Source organism: Cupressus sempervirens, chromosome 1 (genome assembly GCF_028749045.1).
Source record: "Cupressus sempervirens isolate cs-2001-9-10 chromosome 1, ASM2874904v1, whole genome shotgun sequence".
Taxonomy (NCBI): Eukaryota; Viridiplantae; Streptophyta; class Pinopsida; order Cupressales; family Cupressaceae; genus Cupressus; species Cupressus sempervirens.
In genome coordinates, this window is record NC_143118.1 from 471883498 (window position 1) to 471897178 (window position 13681).

Here is a 13681-nt window from a genome sequence, read left to right on the forward strand (position 1 = left end):
AAAGAAACCTGTTAGAAAACCTACAGCATAAAAATATTCAAAAGATGGATTGATCGAGGGGGAAAGCTCTCTCCCTTTTAAAGATGTATGGACGGTAGAGATCAAGATGAAGATGGTGGATGATCAACGGTGGAATTCAAAAAGAGGAGTGATCCATGTGCACACACAAGTCAACCAATAGAATATAAGTTGACTTTTTATATAAGAAAAAAGTCACAAAGCCTTTTCTTTTAATTGCAAAATAGAAAAAGGACTTTATGTGTGCACTTTAAGTGGGTTAGAAGAATGGGGTCTTTTATTTAATTAAAAGGGGACATGTTCTTTTAATCAAATAATGAACTTAGGATAGTATAGTCAAACTATAGGTTATAATCAAATAAATTGATTATTAGCAATTTGGTCTAGATAAATGATTAAATTAATTTAGCCAAAATGCTGAGAAGGGGGCTAATAGTCTAGATGACCATTTTTAGGTGATTACACACATCACATTTTCACAACACAATATCAACACCCATAATACAACAAGGAAATAGATGAAATCCAAATGAAATGTGATCTCTCGAAAATGAGATAGGTTATTTTATGTAGCATTTGATAGTTCATCAATAGCCCTCACAAGCTCTAAGTTATGACCCTCGAAAGATTGACCTCCAAATGCACTTAGAGCACCTTGGAGACTCCTCGATAAGGGGTGGATGCAAATGATGGATGGTCTTCATGGCTAGAACAAGGGTGTGACTAGGCTTCACCTGCCCATTCAGAGCTAATGGCATTGATGATTCGATGCCAAGATCAGCGGTTTCAAAGTTACGTTGTGGTGCACCTATGAACTGAGGCACACTTTAAGTTTTGGCATTAAGCGAGATCGTTGTGCTGAATCCAAATGGCATGTGATCTCTCAAAAATGAGGTAGGTTATTTTAGGCCTCAAGATTATCATCCTGTAGCATTTGATAGTTCATCAATAGCCCTCACGAGCTTTGAGTTATGACCCTCAAAAGATTGACCTCCAAATGCACTTAGAGCACCTTGGAGACTCCTCGGTATAGGGTGGCCGCAAATGATGGATGGTCTTTGTGGCCAGAACAAGGGTGTGACTAGGGTTCACCCACCCATCCAGAGCTAATGGCACTGATGATTCGATGCCAAGATCAGTGGTTTCAAAGTTACGCTGTGGTGCACCTATGAACTGAGGCACATTGCGAGTTTTGGCATCGAGCGAGATCGCTGTGCTGAATCCAAACGGAATGTGATCTCTTAAAAATGAGATAGATTATTTTAGGTCTCAAGATTACCATCCTATAGCATTTGATAGTTCATCAATAGCCCTCACGAGCTCTAAGTTATGACCCTCAAAAGATTGACCTCCAAATGCACTTAGAGCACCTTGGAGACTCCTCAGTACAGGGTGGCCGCAAATGATGGATGGTCTTCATGGCCAAAAAAAGGGTGTGACTAGGGTTCACCCGCCCATCTAGAGCTAATGGAACTAACGATTCGATGCCAAGATCAGCGGTTTCAAAGTTACGCTATGGTGCACCTATGAACTGAAGCACACTGTGAGTTTTGGCATCGAGCGAGGTCATTGTGTTGAATCCAAACGGAATGTGATCTCTCAAAAATGAGATAGACTATTTTAGGCCTCAGGATCACCATCTTGTAGCATTTGACAATTCATCGATAGCCCTCACGAGCTCTAAGTTATGACCCTCAAAAGATCGACCTCCAAATGCACTTAGAGCACCTTGGAGACTCCTCGGTATGGGGTGGCTGCAAATGATGGATGATCTTTGTGGCCAAAATAAGGGTGTGACTAGGGTTCACCTAGCTATCTAGAGCTAATGGCACTAACAATTCAATGCCAAGATCAGCGATTTCAAAGTTATGTTGTGGTGCACCTATGAACTGAGGCACACTACGAGTTTTGGCATCGAGCGAGATCGATGTGCTAAATCCAAAAAGAATGTGATCTCTCAAAAATGAGATAGGTTATTTTAGGCCTCAAGATCACCATCCTGTAGCATTTGACAATTCATCAATAGCCCTCACGAGCTCTGAGTTATGACCCTCGAAAGATCGACCTCCAAATGCACTTAGAGCAACTTGGAGACTCCTCGGTACGGGGTGGCCACAAATGATGGATGGTCTTTGTGGCCAGAACAAGGGTGTGACTAGGGTTCACCCACCCATCCAGAGCTAATGGCACTGATGATTCGATGCCAAGATCAATGGTTTCAAAGTTACGCTGCGGTGCACCTATGAACTAAGGCACACTGCGAGTTTTGGCATTGAATGAGATCACTGTGCTGAATCCAAATGGAATGTGATCTCTCAAAAATGAGATAGGTTATTTTAGGCCTCAGGATCACCGTCCTATAGCATTTGACAATTTATTGATGGCCCTCACGAGCTCTAAGTTATGACCCTTGAAAGATCAACCTCCAAATGCACTTAGAGCACCTTGGAGACTCCTCGGTACGGGGTGGCCATGGACGATTGAGGGTCTACATGGTTGGAAAAAGGGTGTCACTATGGTTCACCCACCCACTCGGAGCTAATGGCACTGACTTGTAGCCATTAGGAGTTAGATTTTGAAAAGTTGTCAAGAAAGGTTGACCCCTTTCACTTGTATCATGAAAGGTTTCTTTGTGCCTTGCTTGATTGTTTGAAGACTACTCCATGTGTCACTATCTTTCTTGGAAAAAAAAATTCTTTTGAACATCAAGCTTGCAATATTATCAATTATTGTCAAACTTTTTCAACCAAGTCAAAACGTCAAATGCAAATATTTGTTTGCATTTTTTGCTAAGGGGAGTTTCATAAATTGACTTTGATTTTCTATGTCTCTAGTGCTTGAACATGCTTAAAATGGCTCTTTGGTCTTAGAGCTATTGCTATTTTCTAACTTCATGGTCTATGATATGCATACTAAGAATTTATTTCACTAAATGGTTTCCTTGATCTATTGACTACACTTAAATTTGTTCACTTGTCATCTCTCTTTCTATATGTTCAATACAAAGAGCTAGAAGAGACAAATAATCTTTCTTACCTTCATCTCTCTAAGCACATGATAGAAATCAATTCTAAACTTGAGAAAAGGTTAGAGGAGAATATTGCATTCTTAAATTAATCTCCCTTAAGACCTTTACATACACATGGGGCATTCTTAAATGAATCTCCATGGAAGAAAATTTCATAAAACTAAAGATTCCATAGTGTTGAAACATAAAATCCAAGATCTCATTTATGATGGGATTTTTGATGCCTCTAATGACTCTTCCACTCATAGCCTTCATATCCAACTTCGTATCATGTCATTATGCATGTGCTATCTTGCTTATTGGCTTTAATTGCTTGTCCTACATGCTATCTTCTTTCATGGATTTCATGGCTTATCCAAATGTGCTCCATACAACTTTTCAGTATGAAAGTCTTTCAAAACATTATACAATATTATGACTCTTTATGCTTTCAAATGTTATGATTGGTTGCAAAATGGAAGAAATCAAGTATTCTAATTGTTCATCCGTACTTTCTAGATTTTTTTTATTTGATTAGTTTGATAAAAATAGTTTTAATAATCATAATGTCAGCTTTATGTCAAATAAGGAAAAAACCAAATTTGTATTAAGATATCCGCATGCAATTATCTTTCATATAGTTATAAATGCTCTTAAAATTGTCGTTATAGCCTTGTATCACATGCAAATATGATTTGGAAGAACTTGTTCAATATCTTCCTCTTATAATTCCTTACAAAGAACCTACCAAAATACAAAAACCATATACAAAAAACTACACATTTTACATCATAATACATCATAAATTTTAGAAATTCTCCCCAATACCACCCCCCTCCAACTCTTCATGATGTACCTACATTCCAATATCATACAAAAATTAGTACCTTATTGTATTAAACAAGATAATCATCAATTCATTAAATCATTATAAAGAAAATAACATAAGAAGTATATATACCTAGTCGAGTATTCCAATAGGGTCCTCTCTCTGTTTTAGGGTCTCCAACAAGGCTTCATGATCAGCATTAGCAATAGTAAAAAGTTTTTTTACTTTTGGTCTTCCTTGATGCTTCAATAACTTTACATTTGTTGCTATAATAAGATGCGAATATATGAGAATTACTTTGTGCTTCTGATAGTCTTTGAATGCAGGAATTTCGTTCCTTCTAAGCATGTATGTCCGCAGCCATATTCCAGCAACAACCACTAAACTAGTAGGATACGTGAATCCATCATCATCTATGATCGGTTGTGCAAGTTTTTGTTTGCCTCTTACACAACGTGCTAACTAATAATCGGATTTCTCATCATTCCCCTGTGGTGCAACCAATGCAAAGATATGTCTTGGTTGAAGTAGATCTGATAGATGGTTATGCTCAAGTGAACTTTCTATGTCATCATTTCTGATAGAGGGTATGTAGACAATGGAGTAAGATAATGTGGAGCCCATGTGTCCACCCACTCACTTGACCCACAGTGATCCCAATCACACTGAAAACAAGAACGACAAAAACAAGCTAGTTGTTGTGTCCAAATGGTCCATGTACTAGAATTAGAGCTCCGAAATGAATGCATTTTTTATGAGTCTCTCACTGTAGCACAATCTGATCTATCACCTATGGACCCTTCCTCAACCAACCAAAAGAACCTGCGTACCACTGAATTAAGAGTCCCCCCCTGTGATAATGCTAAACTACACCAATCAACAATGCTACAAGTATCAAGAAGCTCTGTTGTTGAAATCTTCAGTTGCTCCTTAACTAGAGCTCTCTTCAAACATTCCCCTGCTCCATCATGTTCCCCTTTTCCATGGCCGGACTCAAAAAAACTCCAACTATGAGGCACCCCTCTCACTACGTGCATCCTACACAACCAATAAAACATGCAAGCATTCTTGAATTGACCTGTACAGTTATCTGACCAAATGATATGTCTATCCATAGCAATTGCATGCTCGTGCAAGAAATCAAAAAAATTCTCGAAGCAATGTTGCACAAACTCGTGAGAGTGAGATCTATCATCACTCATGTAAAAATGACACTCTCTAATAATCTTTCGATTATCTTTCGCACTATCAGGGGTATGTATATATGTTATGTGAACAAAAATTGCAATCTGAATAGAGTTGTAATACTGAGATTGTGTCTCATTTTGAGGTTGCAATGTGTAGTTCTTAGCAAAATCAACAACTAATATAATAGTGCCAATGGGAAAAGTCTCCTTACACGTTCTAAATTGTTGATCCAACCACTGAGACCTGTGACTATGTCTTGCATACTTGTAAAAAATATTCGCCTTGAAATCTGAAATAAGATTAGCCACATTGATATCTTTTCCAACCAATTCACATCTAGAGCTCTCACTCCCACTCTTCAATGTGTATTTCACCATTTCATAGACCCTTTTTTTCACTATTGTCTTTCCAAGATCTTGTTCACACCCCTCATGGAAACATGTGTCAAACTCGGATAAGCCACCACATTCTAAACACTTCTCATTTAAGTAAGCATTTTTATAAAAAGAACAACCATCAACTCTACGACATAAGAGTTGATCTAACAAGTCTCTTGATGATTTTGGAAGCCCACCAGCCCCACAATCCTCCAACATTTCTTTACTATGCAAAGTAGAACAAATGGAGCGTAATAGTTCATGGTGCATAGAAAACTCAACATGATATTTGGAACAACATGTATTTCAAATTTTGAGTGGCACAAAATAAAATGGCTTCAAAGATTCAAAAGCTCTTTGTGATATATGAACACTTGGATGACTCTCTCTAAATTGTTTGAACAACATAGTTTGGCTTACCTCCAAATAGTGTTTAGGATGTGGCATGCAGTCTCTGATGCCAATTCTCAACTTTAAGACATCTTTAGCATTGGGTGATACTCGTGAGTTAGAGTGCCAAAATTGTATAATTTCTTCCTTCACATTGTCGGATAGCTTCTTATCAAAATGTGGAAGTCTCCCACCAAATGCCCATGTTTCATTTTGAAGAGGATCATCAATTTTCTCTCATTGACTAAGTGCTCTTCTCAAAGTAGTACGATTTAGATTCAAATCAATACAAGTTTGTCTCATATATCTACCCTTTCTCAAATGGTGACTTACCAAAGAGGTTGTAATAACCCTTTTAGCAGCTCTATTATCCTTCTCTCTACTATTTTTTTCAACGCTATTGAGAGCACTAAAAAGATTCTTCACAATAATGGCATTTCATTCCAACTTTTTATTGACACGAATTTTCAATTTGGAAAGCATAGGTCTCATCTTTTGCATCTTTAATAAGTGCATGAAAAGCTGACATTGCTCTACCACTGTCTTGTTGCCAAAAAAAATCTGATATAGTCTTGAAGCCCATAACTGAATGGTTCTTTCTGATTTTTTTCCTTCCAAACTAGTCATAATTGTTTCATTAATTTCAATTATCCATTTTGGTGTTTTAGAACCTTCATGTCGATTATAATTAGGAGATATGTAAGGTTCTTGTGCATTAGGTTCCTGTGCATTGTCATCTTCGACATGGTCAATTATGCAATTTGGATTATGACTTAGTGGCATTTCTTCTTCAAAATTTTCGATCTCTACATTTTCAATTTCCGCATTATCATTTTCAATAGGTACATTTTCATTCTCCAACTGTACATTTTCATTATCTAACTCTATGATTTCACCTTCTATTAATTCATCGTCAACTTGATTGATATTTAGCATACCTTATCTTTTTTTTCAGTGTTTCATTTTGTCCCTTTCCCTATATGCTACAATGTCTTTATTGGATATCTTCCTTTTACATTTATCCTTTTGACGATTGTTGCTCCCCATTCAGATGAAAAATTCGAACACCTAAGGTTATATTTTCAATTTTTTTTCGATTGGTTGGGCCCCAAAATGCGACCTTTTACAAATCACGTAAAAAAAGAGGTAAAAAAGTAATGTTGTCGGGTCTGTAGGGATAGTCAAATATTGGAAATTGATGCCAGTAAAATCAGATATCCGATATGAAATCGGATATCTGATAAAGGAAAAGGACTTTTGGGGGGAAAACTTGCTAAGGTTTTCCTCCTTTGCCACAATAATATTAATATTATGAAAATATTTGGAGGCAAACGACTTTAATTTATAACTAAGTTAATAGTATATTAGTATTAGTATAAAGTATCAATAATATTAATATATAATAGTATTAATATACCTATAGTATCAATATTATTATTATACCTATAATAGTATTAATATTATTAATATAGATATGATAGTATAAATATATAGTGTTTATTTATATTAAGCTACAATATATAGTATTAATATATATTATTATTATAGCTATAATAGTATTATTATTTTTACTATACATATAATAATATTAATATTTAGTGTTTATTTATATTATAATTATTATCCTAAAATAGTATAAATAGTATATCCTAAAATATTACGTTATTATATAGATATATTAATAACATACATATTAATATAATAATATTTATAATATATATTATATTTAATAAAAATATCACATTGTTATATATATATATATATAATATTATTATACATATTAATATAATAATATATAATACAAAGAGGGTCGTCGTTTAATGGGTCAAAGAGGGTCATAGGTCACCCTATGACCCCATTTCACCCATATGAACGATTCGACTATGTCCCTATGGGTCCTAGGACCCCTAGGTACATATGTCATCGTTTAATGGGTCAAAGGGGATCATAGTTCACCCTATAACCCCCTTTGACTCATATTACCCATTCGAATATGTCCCTAGGGGTCCTAGGACCCATAGAGACATATATCGTCGTTTAATGGGTCAGAGAGGATCATAGGGTAACCTATGACCCCCTTTGACCCATATTACCCATTTGAATATGTCCCTAGGGGTCCTAGGACCCCTAGGGACATATATCATCATTTAATGGGTCAAAGAGGGTCATTGGTCAATCTATGACCCCCTTTGACCCATATGAACGATTCGACTATGTCTCTAGGGGTCCTAGGACCCATAGGGACATATGTCATCACTTTATGGGTCAAAGGGGGTCATAGGTCACCCTATGACCCCCTTTGACCCATATGAATGATTCGACTATGTCCCTAGGGGTCCTAGAACCCCTAGGGACATATGTCATCATTTAATGGGTCAAAGGGGGTCATAGGTCACCCTATGACCTCCTTTGACCGATATGAAAGATTCGACTATGTTGACATATGTCATCGTTTAATGGGTCAAAGAGGGTCATAGGTCACCCTATAACCTCCTTTGACCCATAATACCCATTCGAATATGTCCTTAGGGGTCCTAGGACCCCTAGAGACATATATCGTAGTTTAATGGGTCAAAAAGCGTCATAGGTCACCCTATGACCCCTTTTGACCCATATGAACGATTCGACTATGTCCCTAGGGTTCGTAGGACCCGTAGGGACATATGTCATCATTTAATGGGTCAAACGGGATCATAGGTCACCCTATGACCCCTTTTGACCCATATGAATGATTCGAATATGTCTCTAGGGGTCCTAGGACCCCTAGCGACATATATAGTCGTTTAATGGGTCAAAGAGGGTCATAGGTCACCCTATGACACTCTTTGACCCATATTACCCATTTGAATATGTCCCTAGGCGTCCTAGGATCCCTAGGGACATATGTCATTGTTTAATGGCTCGAAGAGGGTCATAGGTCACCCTATGACCTCCTTTGACCCATATGAACGATTTGACTATGTCCTTAGGGGTCGGACATATGTCATCATTTAATGGGTCAAAGAGGGTCATAGGTCACCCTATGACCCCCTTTGACCCATATGAATGATTCGACTATGTCCCTAGGGGTCATAGGACCCGTAGGGAAATATGTCATTGTTTAATGGGTCAAAAGAGGTCAACGGTCACCCTATGACCCCTTTTGACCCATATGAACGATTCAAATATGTCCCTAGGTGTCCTAGGACCCCTATGGACATATGTCATCATTTAATGGGTCAAAGAGGGTCATAGGTCACCCTATGACCCCCTTTGACCCATATTACCCATTCGAATATGTCCCTAGGACCCCTAGAGACATATATCGTCGTTTAATGGGTCAAAAAGGGTGATAGTTCACCCTATGACCCCCTTTGATGCATATGAACGATTTGACTATATCCCTAGGGGTCCTAGAACCCCTAGGGACATATGTCATCGTTTAATTGGTCAAAGGGGGTCATAGGTCACCCTATGACCTCCTTTGACCCATATGAACAATTCAACTATGTCCCTAGGGGTCCTAGAGACATATGTCATCGTTTAATGGGTCAAAGAGAGTCATAAGTCACCTTATGACCCCCTTTGACTCATAATACCCATTTGAATATGTCTCTAGGGGTCCTAGGACCCCTAGAGACATATATTATCATTTAATGGGTCAAAGAGGGTCATAGGTCACCCTATGACCCCCTTTGACCCATATGAATGATTCGAATATGTCCCTAGGGGTTCTAGGACCCCTAGGAACATATGTCATCGTTTAATGTGTCAAAGAGGGTCATAGGTTACCCTATGACCGCATTTGACACATATTACCCTTTTGAATATGTCCTTAGGGGTCATAGAACCCCTAGGGACATATGTCGTTATTTAGTGGGTCAAAGGGAGTCATAGGTCACCCTATGACCCCCTTTGACCCATATGAACAATTCGACTACCTATGACCCCCTTTGACCCACTAAATGATGACATATGTCCCTAGAGGTCCTAGGTCCCTTATGGACATATTTCATCATTTAATGGGTCAAAGAGGGTCATAGGTCACCCTATGACCCCTTTTGACCCATAATACCCATTCGAATATGTCCCTAAGAGTTGTAGGACCCCTAGAGACATATATCATCGTTTAATGGGTCAAAGAGGGTCATAGGTCACCCTATGACCCCCTTTGACCCATATGAATGATTCGAATATGTCCTTAGGGGTCCTAGGATCCCTAGGGATATATGTCATCATTTAATGGGTCAAAGAGGGTCATAGGTTACCCTATGACCCCATTTTATCCATTTTTCCCATTCGAATATGTCCCCAGGGGTGCTAGGACCCCTAGGGACATATGTCATTGTTTAATGAGTCAAAGGGGGTCATAGGTCACCCTATGACCCCCTTTGACCCATATGAATGATTTGAATATGTCTGTAGGGGTCCTAGGACCCCTAGGGACATATGTCATCATTTAATGGGTTAAAGGGGGTCATAGGTCACCCTATGACCCCCTTTGACCCATATGAACGATTCTAATATGTCCCTAATCGTTTAAAGGGTCAAAGAGGGTCATAGGTCACCCTATGACCCCCTTTGACCCATATTACCCATTCGAATATGTCCCTAGGGGTCCTAAGACCCCTAGGGACATATGTCATTGTTTAATGGGTCAAAGAGGGTCATAGGTCACCCTATGACCTCCTTTGACCCATATGAACGATTCAACTATGTCACTAGCGGTCCTAGGGACATATGTCATCGTTTAATGGGTCAAAGAGGGTCATAGGTCACCCTATGACCCTCTTTGACCCATATGAATGATTTTTCTATGTCCCTAAGGGTCGTAGGACCCGTAGGGACATATGTCGTTGTTTAATGGGTCAAAAGAGGTCATAGGTCACCTGATGACCCCCTTTGACCTATATGAACGATTCGAATATGTCCCTAGGAGTCCTAGGACCCCTACGGACATATGTCATCATTTTATGGGTCAAAGAGGGTCATAGGTCACCTTATGACCCCCTTTGACCCATATTACCCATTTGAATATGTCCCTAGGGGTCCTAGGACCCCTAGAGACATATATCATCGTTTAATGGGTCAAAGAGGGTGATAGGTCACCCTATGACCCCCTTTGACCCATATGAATGATTCGACTATGTCCCTAAGGCTCCTAGGACCCCTCGAGACATATGTCATCGTTTAATTGGTCAAAGGGGGTCATAGGTCATCCTGTGACCTCCTTTGACCCATATGAACGATTAAACTATGTCCCTAGGGGTCCTAGGACCCCTAGGGACATATGTCATCGTTTAATGGGTCAAAGAGGGTCATAGGTCACCTTATGACCCCTTTTGACCCATAATACCCATTCGAATATGTCTCTAGGGGTCTTAGGACCCCTAGAGACATATATCGTCATTTAATGGGTCAAAGAGGGTTATAAGTCACCCTATGACCTCCTTTGACCCATATGAATGATTCGAATATGTCACTAGGGGTCCTAGGACCCCTAGGGACATATGTTGTCGTTTAATGGATCAAAGAGGGTCATAAGTTGCCCTATGACTGCATTTGACCCATATTACCCATTCGAATATGTCCTTAGGGGTCCTAGGACCCCTAGGGACATATGTCATTATTTAATGGGTCAAAGGGGGTCATAGGTCACCCTATGACCCCCTTTGACCCATATGAACGATTCGAATATGTCCCTAGGGGTCCTAGGACCCCTAGGGACATATGTCATCGTTTAATGGGTCAAAGGGGGTCATAGGTCACCCTATGACCCCCTTTGACCCATATGAATGATTTGAATATGTCCCTAGGGGTCCTAGGACCCCTAGGGACATATGTCATTGTTTAATGGATCAAAGAGGGTCATAGGTCACCCTATGATTCCCTTTGACCCATATTATCCATTCGAATATGTCCCTAAGGGTCTGAGGACCCCTAGGGACATATGTCGTCGTTTAATGGGTCAAAGAGGGTCATAGGGTGACCTATGACCCCCTTTGACCCATATTACCCATTCGAATATGTCTCCAGGGGTCCTAGGACCCCTAGAGACATATATCATCGTTTAATGGGTCAGAGAGGGTCATAGGTCACCCTATGACCCCCTTTGACCCATATTACCCATTCGAATATGTCCCTAGGGGTCCTAGGACCCCTAGAGACATATATCATCGTTTAATGGGTCAAAGAGCGTCATAAGTCACCATATGACCCCCTTTGACCCATATGAACGATTCGACTATGTCCCTAGGGGTCATAGGACCCGTAGGGACACATGTCGTCGTTTAATCGATCAAAGGGGGTCATAGGTCACCCTATGACCCCCTGTGGCCCATATGAACGATTTGAATATGTCCCTAGGGGTCCTAGGACCCCTAGGGACATATGTCATCGTTTAATGGGTCAAAGAGGGTCATAGTTCACCCTATCACCCCCTTTGACCCATATTACCCATTCGAATATGTCCCTAGGGGTCCTAGGGGTCCTAGGACCCCTAGGGACATATGTCATCATTTAATGGGTCAAACCTATGACCCCCTTTGACCCATATGAACGATTCAACTATGTCCATAGGGCTCCTAGGACCCCTAGGGACATATGTCATCATTTAATGGGTCAAAGGGGGTCATAGGTCACTCTATGACCTCCTTTGACCCATATGAACAATTCAACTATGTCCCTAGGGGTCCTAGGACCCCTAGGGATATATGTCATCATTTAATGGGTCAAAGAGGGTCATAGGTCACCCAATGACCCCCTTTGACCCATAATACCCATTCGAATATGTCCCTAGGGGTCCTAGGACTCCTAGGGACATATGTCGTCGTTTAATGGGACAAAAGGGGTTATAAGTCACCCTATGACTCCCTTTGACCCATATGAACGATTCGACTATGTCCCTAGGGCTCCTAGGACTGCTAGGGACATATTTTATTGTTTAATGGGTCAAAGGGGGTCATATGAACGATTCAACTATGTCCCTAGGGGTCCTAGGACCCCTAGGGACATATGTCATCGTTTAATGGGTCAAAGAGGGTCATAGGTCACCCTATGACCCCCTTTGACTCTTATATATTAATAATATACATATATATTAATAATGTACATATTAATATAATAATATAATTATATATATATATTACATTATTATATTTAATGAAAATATTACGTTATTATATATATATATATTAATAACATACATATTAATATAATAATATATAATACGTATTTTTTATATATATATAAATTACATTATTATATTTAGTAAAAATAATAATAATATAAATTATATTTATAGATTGTAATAAGATTAACATAAGATATTATTATATATTACTAGATTATATCTTGTATGTTTACATTATGTTATTATATATATATATATATATATATATTAAAATATGCCTTTACATATTAATATAAGTGAAATAATTTTAAAATAAAAATCTACAACGTTTAAATCAAATTTTTCTCCAAAATTTGAATTTTTTTTGAATTTGACTACCGAGCCATATTGGATATCTGATTTGGAATCGTATATCCGATCAGGCTAGGTATTTACCAAGCCTGCCTGGTCAACCCCAAAGACATGTTTATAGAGAGTTTTAGTGATAGTCTGACAATGTTATTTTGATCGAAATTGAATGAAATGAAATGAGTTTTTTAATATCACTTTTTAGATTCCATCAATATAATTTCTGTCAAATTCTGAGTTCAATAAGTATTTATTAGTTAATTATCAATGAAGATTATTGTAAAGTGTTGATTGACATACTGAATGAAAGATAGCTATAACTTTCAAACGGTATAATATTTTTTAAATCTAAAAGTTGCGTCACATTCTATACTTCGCCTAGTATAAGAAAAAAAATAAAAAATTAAATTTGG